Source organism: Apaloderma vittatum, unplaced genomic scaffold (assembly GCF_000703405.1).
Source record: "Apaloderma vittatum isolate BGI_N311 unplaced genomic scaffold, ASM70340v1 scaffold27033, whole genome shotgun sequence".
Taxonomy (NCBI): Eukaryota; Metazoa; Chordata; class Aves; order Trogoniformes; family Trogonidae; genus Apaloderma; species Apaloderma vittatum.
This window is the reverse complement of record NW_009710320.1, coordinates 2064-10418: the sequence shown is the minus strand read 5'-3', so window position 1 is coordinate 10418 and position 8355 is coordinate 2064.

Sequence of the window (8355 nt, the reverse complement as noted above, 5' to 3'; positions counted from 1 at the left end):
GAGTGACTGAATGGTTTTGCAGACCTGTGTCCAGCCACCTGGCTCAGAGTTAGGCTACTGGCACTTGAATCTAACTGTAGATCTTCTGGTTGTCCTATGGCTGGTACAGAAGAGTCCACCAAGACCCACCTGCCAAGTCATGAGGTTCAGACTGGACCCTCTTGCTTTTTAAGCTTCCTTATGGAGAGGAGGCTGAATGCATCTGGATCCAGCCTTGGCCTCGACTGTAAAGAAGAGTTTGAATGCTGGGTTCTGCCACAAAGTCAATTTATTTCAGCTCGAGTGGGGACTCTCCAAGAGGGGCCCTGAACAAAGAAATCCCTGGACATAAAAATATATTTTTATGATTCAAGTTCACCTCCCCTCACTCTATGGTTCAGTCCAGTAGTAATACTTGGGTCTGGGGTCTTCTTCTTCCTCATTGGATCCTTTCTCTCTTTCCAGGTGGGCATTCTTTATCTTGAAGATGCAGTTTCTGTTAATCTGATCTTTCTCAATTAGCACTGGTTTCCAGGCCTTTTTTCAACTTTAGCTCATTAGTACTTACGTAAAATCCACGGTCTAAGGCTTCAGTAAATCTGCTACTCATGCTATGCAATGTTACTCATAAAACAAAACAAACTGCAATTTATAGTCATTTTAAGCAATCCCACAATTAATTCTAATATTCTACAAGTAAACTATTTTAATCCCCAACAATGGCAAGCCACGTTCTGTCTCAGTGTATCAGTTTACTTTTCTGCAGAAGAGGATATTAACCTTGCTCAAAAAACCACCACATTTCAGTGAGATGTTGTGATCAGTATTTACTCTTCTCCCCTGAGGGAAAAGAGCTCACACTGATGACTGAAGAACAGGACACTGAGGAGGCAGGGACTATTTCAGCATCTACCACTTCATATTCCTGAGCCCATAGCCAGGTTTTTTAATAGCAAACAAAATCTCATGTCACGAAATACCTTGATCAAGGTGTTGTAGACAAAGTAGAAGTTCTGTTTCAACCCCTAGAAAAGCTGGCACATTCCCAGAGCTCTTTGGTTTGCCTCTAGGATCCCATGAATTTGAAAGTGATATATGCAAGAAGAATATAATTTGCAGCTCCACCGAAGGATGCACCAAAGGCTGAGGTAGAAGAGCAGATTATCATAAACTAAGCATATCTGGCTTTATAGAATCAGAAAAAAATAACTACTTGAACCTTCCCAATTGTTTCAGTAAGACCAGTTGTAGAAAAGGAGAAGAATCAGTCCAACGCTTCTTTCTTAACCCTTGATTATTTTTTGTCTTGTTTCAGGGTTCCCATAACACACATTTGCTTCATTTCTTTTTAAGAATAGATGTGGAGCAGTTTTATCAAGCTGCAGACAGGTTGCTTGGACAATGAAAATGATTGCACAGGAACTCACATAAACCCAAATATCCTGCACTGTTTGTTTTTCTGGTTTTACAGGATTTTTCAAATGTATCAATGAGTCCTTTATGAGCTGAAGATCATCTGAGATTTGTTTCTTTGGTGGTATTTCCATCAGCCAGGAACTGAAATATCATGAGGGGACACATTATTTCAGGACCATGCATATCTCCTGCAAGCACTGAAAGAGCTGGAAGGGGAGGGGAAAAAAAAAAAGAAAGCAGCAAGATATGAAACTCAAATACAAGCTGAAGGATTCTCAGTCATCAAAGGATAGATTTAGCCACCAAACTGGTTCTTTTGCAGCAGTAGACACGAAATACACCATATCTGAAGTGTCTACATCATGTACTACCTTTCTCAGCTCCATTTCAGGCACTGGTCTCCCTTAGGATACTCAGGTCCAAAAGCTTTGTGGTCACCATCTTCTCCACCTATCAATAAGAAAGGCATTTTCAGGCTGACCTCTCCTCTTCTATAAAGATTTTAATTCACTTAGGGAAAAAAAGGCAACAACTGATAAGCCATAAGCCAGCTGCAGCTTTCAGCATGGCAGTAATCAGCGGTGTGCTGGAAGAGCCTTCCGGGAACACTCCTTTTTAGCTTTTCACAGAAGTCTTCAGGTAATTTTTTTGCCCACAGCGCCATTCAATTGCTGCTGATCACCCTTTTACCTTCCAAACCATTAGGAGAGCTTATTCCTGGGTCTGATAAAAAGCCCTCTGAAAAGCAGGAGTATTTGCCATATATCAGAGAGTGAACACTTAAAATAAATCCTCTGGTGAAAGACACCTCTATTCCCTATAAAACATTATCCCACTTTGGAAACACACTCCAGGAGTAGATACATTCATTCCCAGCTAAGAGTAGAGAGATCTTGTGTGTTTGCTAAACAGCTCTGCTTCCTTCCTTGGTCATGATTAAAGGAAAGCATTTTTTTCTTATACAATAGAGACATGTCAACAGTTAGTCTCTTCTCTACCAGGTCACACACATTCATGCTGTATGAGAGCTTGTCACCAACAGAGAAAATGCCTGTCAGAGTACCTAGATGTAACTGAGATCCACACTGCCAGACACAGCAAAGCTGACCCATTGGCTGAGATTTACCATGGCAAGGACTGGCCCTTTGCTCCATCATCACAGATGATGCTGCGTTCATGCAGCTGCCCATTAGCACTCACAGTTCTTTGCCAAACAGCATGCTCATTTCCTCCAGTGAAATGGCATCCATGCCAAAGGTATAGAGCTTCAATTTCACTTGCAGAGACCTGCTAACATGGCATCACCTTCCATCTGGTTTCTGCTTCCATTTTCCACTTGAAGAATCTACCTTATCTTTGCACAAAAGTATATTTTTGCTTCGCCTTCACCAGAACCATCCTCCCATTGGCATGGGCACTGTTCTGTAGTCACACTGGTGAAATTCATCTTGCCTAACTGAGTGATTTTGTCCAATTACCTGAGCCTCTTTTAGGGTAGATGTATCACTTCCTGTGTTCCTGTAACTGGACTTCCACTGAGTACATTGGGAGTTTAGAGACCCATTTCATACACAGACATTGTCAGAACTATTGTTCTTCTGGAAGAGCAGAAGTATGCTCAGATCATTGCAGACTGAAGGAAAGACCTATATTTTGTTTATGTACTTCCCTGTAGAGAGAGTGAAGAAAATCAAAGATGTTAAACTCTTCTCCTTGAAAGTCTTGTCATATCAAACAAAGATGACTTGACCTCACTGGTATGTTCAGCCAAAATGAAGGCGATTAAAGAAAATCTGTCCCCTAGGTGTCTGCTGCAAATAAAAGACAGAGTTCTTGTTCCCTTGTCAACTCATCTCTTGAGATACAGAAACAACTTTTATATTTCATAGAATGATGGTCTGGGTTGTAATCTTAAAGATCACAGAACCATAGAACCATAGAATTGTTTAGGTTGGAAAAGACCTTTAAGATCATCAAGTCCAACCATTAACCTAGCAATGCCAGATCCACCACTAAACTATGTCACTAAGCACCACATCTAAAGATCATCTAACTCCAACCCCTCTGCAATGGGCAGCAACATCTTTCCTAGATGCTCAAAGCCTCATCGAACCTGGCCTTGAACACTTCCAGGAAGGGGGCATCCACAGCTTCTCTGGGCAACCATTGTTTGCAGTAGACAAAACTAAAATCTGGCCATCAGCCCACTCCACAGAAGAGCAGAAAGCAAACTTGCTTTTATTCTGAGCTGACAAAGCTGTAAACTGGGGTGACAGGAGGGATTAGAAACAACCAGGAAAACTATCAAATCAAACTGTGGCAAATTACCCGCAACAAAGAGTCAGAGCTTTCCGGGTGTGAGGGACTGTCCGTGCTGGGAAGACTGACCTGATCAGTCAGAGTTAGACTATGCTCAGCTGAGCTCCTTCTGGGGCTTTGGATAGACTTGGCTTGCAGATGGACTCACCAGGTAACCTAAGCCTCTGCTTCTCACCTCAGTGAAAAGGAGAGCACAGAGATACCCACATTGTCACGAGCATCCTCAGGATTACTTGACCATGCAGACAATATGGAGCTGTTTCTGGAGCTGGACCGAAGTCTCAGCTTCTTCTTTTCTCTGTCAGTGTTGGCAATGCTTTCCAGAGAGATTCCCTGAGCTCTTCACACAAAGTGGTATTTGAGGAATCAGGTCATGGCATAAAATACAGTCGACAGAGTAAATCTACCAGAGTAATGGAGCTGTGGAAGCTTTAATGCTGAGATGTGCTGCTGTTTTGGACTATGTGATTTGTGTGAGCATCCATATGATATCAGGGATTTCAGGAGTTGCCCAGCCAGAGTTTCTCAGTCAGAGTCTCTGAAAAATGTTTCTTACCTCACTCAGGGTTTTTCAATGATTCAACTGAGTGAATCACCTGGTCTTGATCAAATGAATGATTTCTCTCATTGGGGGTCCAAGTGTGTCTTGTCTTCCTGTCCCAAACAAAAAAAATGATGTTGACTTACCCAAGATGACAAGTAAATTGACTCAGATGTGAACCTGTACTCAGATCTGCAAAAGAATATTCAACAAGAAAATCCAACACAAGCAGAAAATTCATCAAATGATCTTGCGGATGTTTTTCCAAGTGGTCATGATTCAGAGTTATTTAACTTCAGTTTCTCCTTCTCCTTCAGCCCATGTTGAAAGATGTGTGTGCCTCATGCCTGCAGCCTGTCTACTCCATGGAGCGTGTGGTCACTGACAAAGTCTGTGTGCACCGCTCATGTTTCTGCTGCCAGGTCTGCGGGAGGAAGCTGAGGTGAGTGGTAGGATTCAGGTGCATTTATTTTTAAGGGCGTCCAAGTACTTTCCATCACAATAGCCCAAGAGTAATTCCAGCAGGGCAAGCTTCAAGATATGAGAAAGGGGAGACAGCTTCCCTCATGCAATCTGCCTTCCCGTCACTCGAGTATGAAGACTGCTCACTTCAAGCTTGTAGACACCTGTGGATCAGAAATCTGCATGGTGGTGCAAGGGTGAGCTGAAAATGCAAGAAATATTTACAATTTTGGAATGCCAATATGGAATTTAATTGGAGGAGTAGTTTGGGTGCCTCACATGTTCATGGAGTCAGCTAGGTTGGAAGGTACCTCTCGAAGTCTCCACTCAGTCTTCTGTGGTGCCAAGGAGGGCAGGTGGCCAAGGAACAGGTCCAGAGAGGTATGAATGGCTCCAAAGATGGAGCTTCCATTCCACAGGCTCTTAGTTGGGGCTCCTCTTTCAAGATTTGACCACCAATTAAAAGGCTTTTCCTTGTATTTCATCACAATTTCCCATGTTACAACTTGTTCCCATTTCTTCTTATCCTGTCACTGTCCACCTCCAAGAGCACTCCAGGCCTGTTTTCTCTATAGTCTCCCATAACACAGACACACAAAGCAATGGAATGCTCCCTCTTAAACTTCTCCTTACAAGACCCAGCTAACACAGCTCTCAGCCTCTCCTCACATGACACATATTCCAGGCCTTTGATGGCCCTTTGCTGGGCTCCTTCCAATGTGTCAATGGTTTTCTTGCACTGAAGAGGCCAAAACTGGACGAAGTACCCCACATGCAGTCCTACAAGTACCAAATACAGATAATGTTCACTCTTCTTGACCAGCTGGCTGGAGTCTTGCTCATCGAGCCCGCGATGTAGTTGACTTCTCTGTCACAAAGGCACACTGATGTCACTCACTGAGACTTCCCAATCCTTTCCTTCTAAGCTCTTTGCCATCATTTTGGCCCCCCAGGTGTAGAGATACTTTCTCCCATGATGCAGTTGTTGTGTTGTGAGAGCCCTGTGCAGTCTTACTCATGTGATCCATGTTGTGGAGGAGAGATGAAGCCTGGCCTGCAGATGAGAAAGGAATTGCACATAACATTCCATGAATCTGTGAATAACCTTGAACTACAGCTCCCAGAGGTATCACAAGGAGATTTTTAATTTTTCACGTTTGGGTTTTGAAACAAAAATCAAACATATCCTCAGAAAACCGATGCTACTTTTGAAAGGTTTCGTTCTTCAAATCCCTTCCCTTCCCCAACAGCTTCCAGCAAAAAAAAAATTTTGCTGCAAACCTGTCCATGAGGGCTACTGTTAATCCTTCCCTCCCACACAGCCACTAACAGCTATGCCAATCTGTGTTTTCCAGCTTGCAAAACTATGCTGCCCTCCACGGAGTGTTTTACTGCCAAGTCCACTACAAGCAGATGATTGGAGCTAAAAGCAGAAGCGAGACAGAAAGGCTGGAGCACCAGCTAGACGACCATCAAGTTCAGCAAGTGGCAATGGTGGGCAGAGAGCAACAGCCCCAGGACTGGTGTAAGAGGGCCAAAAAGAAGACTGAAACCAAAGAGAAACCTACATCCTTCAATGCACAGTGCAGTTTTCGGCTGGCTGAGCACAGGCAAGAGCTGAACAGCAGGTCTGTCCTCTTAGGGAACAAGCTCGGAATGAGCTGGCCACCTTCCGAAACAGCCTTGTTGGCTCTAGATGGAAAAGGTGGAAAGGCAGCATATTCCTGGAAAAAGCCTGTGCCAAGCCTGCAAGCCTACCAGGCTGCAGGCAGCAGGGTAGGCAGAATGATGCTAAAGGGTCTGGAGGGAAAATCAGTGGTTGAAGCAGCAGTGGAGAAGAGAAGCTTCTTCCCTGGTGTCACCTATACCAAGGAAAGGGAGCAAGTGCGTTCCTGGCCCAAGATCAGAGAACAGAGAAATGGTGAAAAGATTGGGGATGGGGACATGCCCGAAAGGAAGCGAGGGGGCAAGGTGTCTCAGCGAGTGGCCGCGATCCAGCAGGGCAAAGCCTACTTGAAGAGAGAACCTGCCTCTCCCTCCTCCCTTCTAGTCCTGGAGCCTGTGAAGCCCCTGCCTCGTGGCTCACTTGTTCACCGTACAGCACGTCAAAGCACCAAACCCACTAACTGGATGTACCTGGGGGGCACAAGGGGCAGCATCCTCTCTGCTGCAGAGCTCCCAGTGAATGGAAATGATGTCTGTGGGTCTCTAAGCACAGCTGACGAAGGAGACACAATGCCTGTCATGACAGGTGACAAGCCTGAATTGACCACAGCCACCCCAGCTACTGCAGGAGGCAAACATCATCTTAGAGAGAGCATGAACAGCCCACAACCCATCTGTGTGCCAGGAGAGCCCAAAACCAGAAACACCACAGGTATAGAGCTAAAATATGGAACTGAGGGTGCTGATCCCCCTGAAAATAAAGCTGAAGAAGCCCATGGCCACTCTGGTGTGTCAAAAAACCCTTATGGATCTTCTGACCAGGAGGGTCTGAATATATCACCTGAGACCACGGAGCTGGTGAATGAGAAATCAAAGGTGAACACCAATTTAAGAGTTACCAAAAACTTTGGGGAAAAACATGCAGCTGTCCAGCATAAGTCATTTGCCTGGAATTGAGAGCAAAGGGACAGAATTTGAGGAGGCAGAAGAAGTGAAACCAGTAAGAACACCAGGGTTTCTGGAAGAGCCCAGTTCTGAGTGTACACCTCAGGAAAACCAAGCAGAAAACAGTCAAGTCCCTTCATCTGGTTTGCCAGATAAGACAGATGACCACAGTGTGTCCTCTCTACAAGAAACAGAAGCTCAGGGTTATGGTCCACTGATAACTAATCCTCATGAGGATGTTTTGAGACATGATATAAAATCAGCTGGCAAGGATTTTCCAGCACCAGCAGACACACCTCCAAAAGGAACCTGTGTCACTTGGCCCTCACATAAGGAAGTCAAGAACTCCAAGTCAAAGGATCCCAGAGAAGTTCTTAGTGGAAACATCTCAAATGTTTCTGAAAAACCAGCCAAGACATTAAACTCTTCTAAACCGAATATATCCTTGTACCAATCCAGAGATCATCCAGTGGATGAACTAAAAATGGATCTAAAACTCCAAGAAGGCACTGTGCATATATCAAGGCCTGGTGCCCAGAGCAAAGAGACCAAAAGCAGTCAAACTTGCAGAGAGGTGTTAGGTAAAGGTTTCAGGCTTGGGAAAAACCCCTTCACTACACTTTTTGGTTCTGAAGGCAAAGGCAGCAATTCCAAGAAGGAAACAACAACCCAAAGAAAACCTGCTAAGCCCCAGTCAGCCCTTGTCACGTTATTTGGTCACTCCTCAGAGAAGAAGCAAAGTCAACAAGGAAAATCTGCAAGATCCTCAGAAGAAGTGAATAATGACAGCAGTCCAGAAAAACCCCAGGACCTCCTCAGCTCCTCCAGCCAAGCAAAACAAAAGACCTCCGGGAATGATCAGCTGCTAAGACCAGCAAAGATAGAGGTCTTCCCCAAGCATATCCAGGAGAGTTCTGTAGGCTTCTCAGACTGTACGGAAGGCAAGGAGACCAAGGTTTTGTTGTTAGCTCCTGGAGCAAGCATTTCATGCAAAGAGAAACATGAGAGAACTGAACTTGACATTTGTG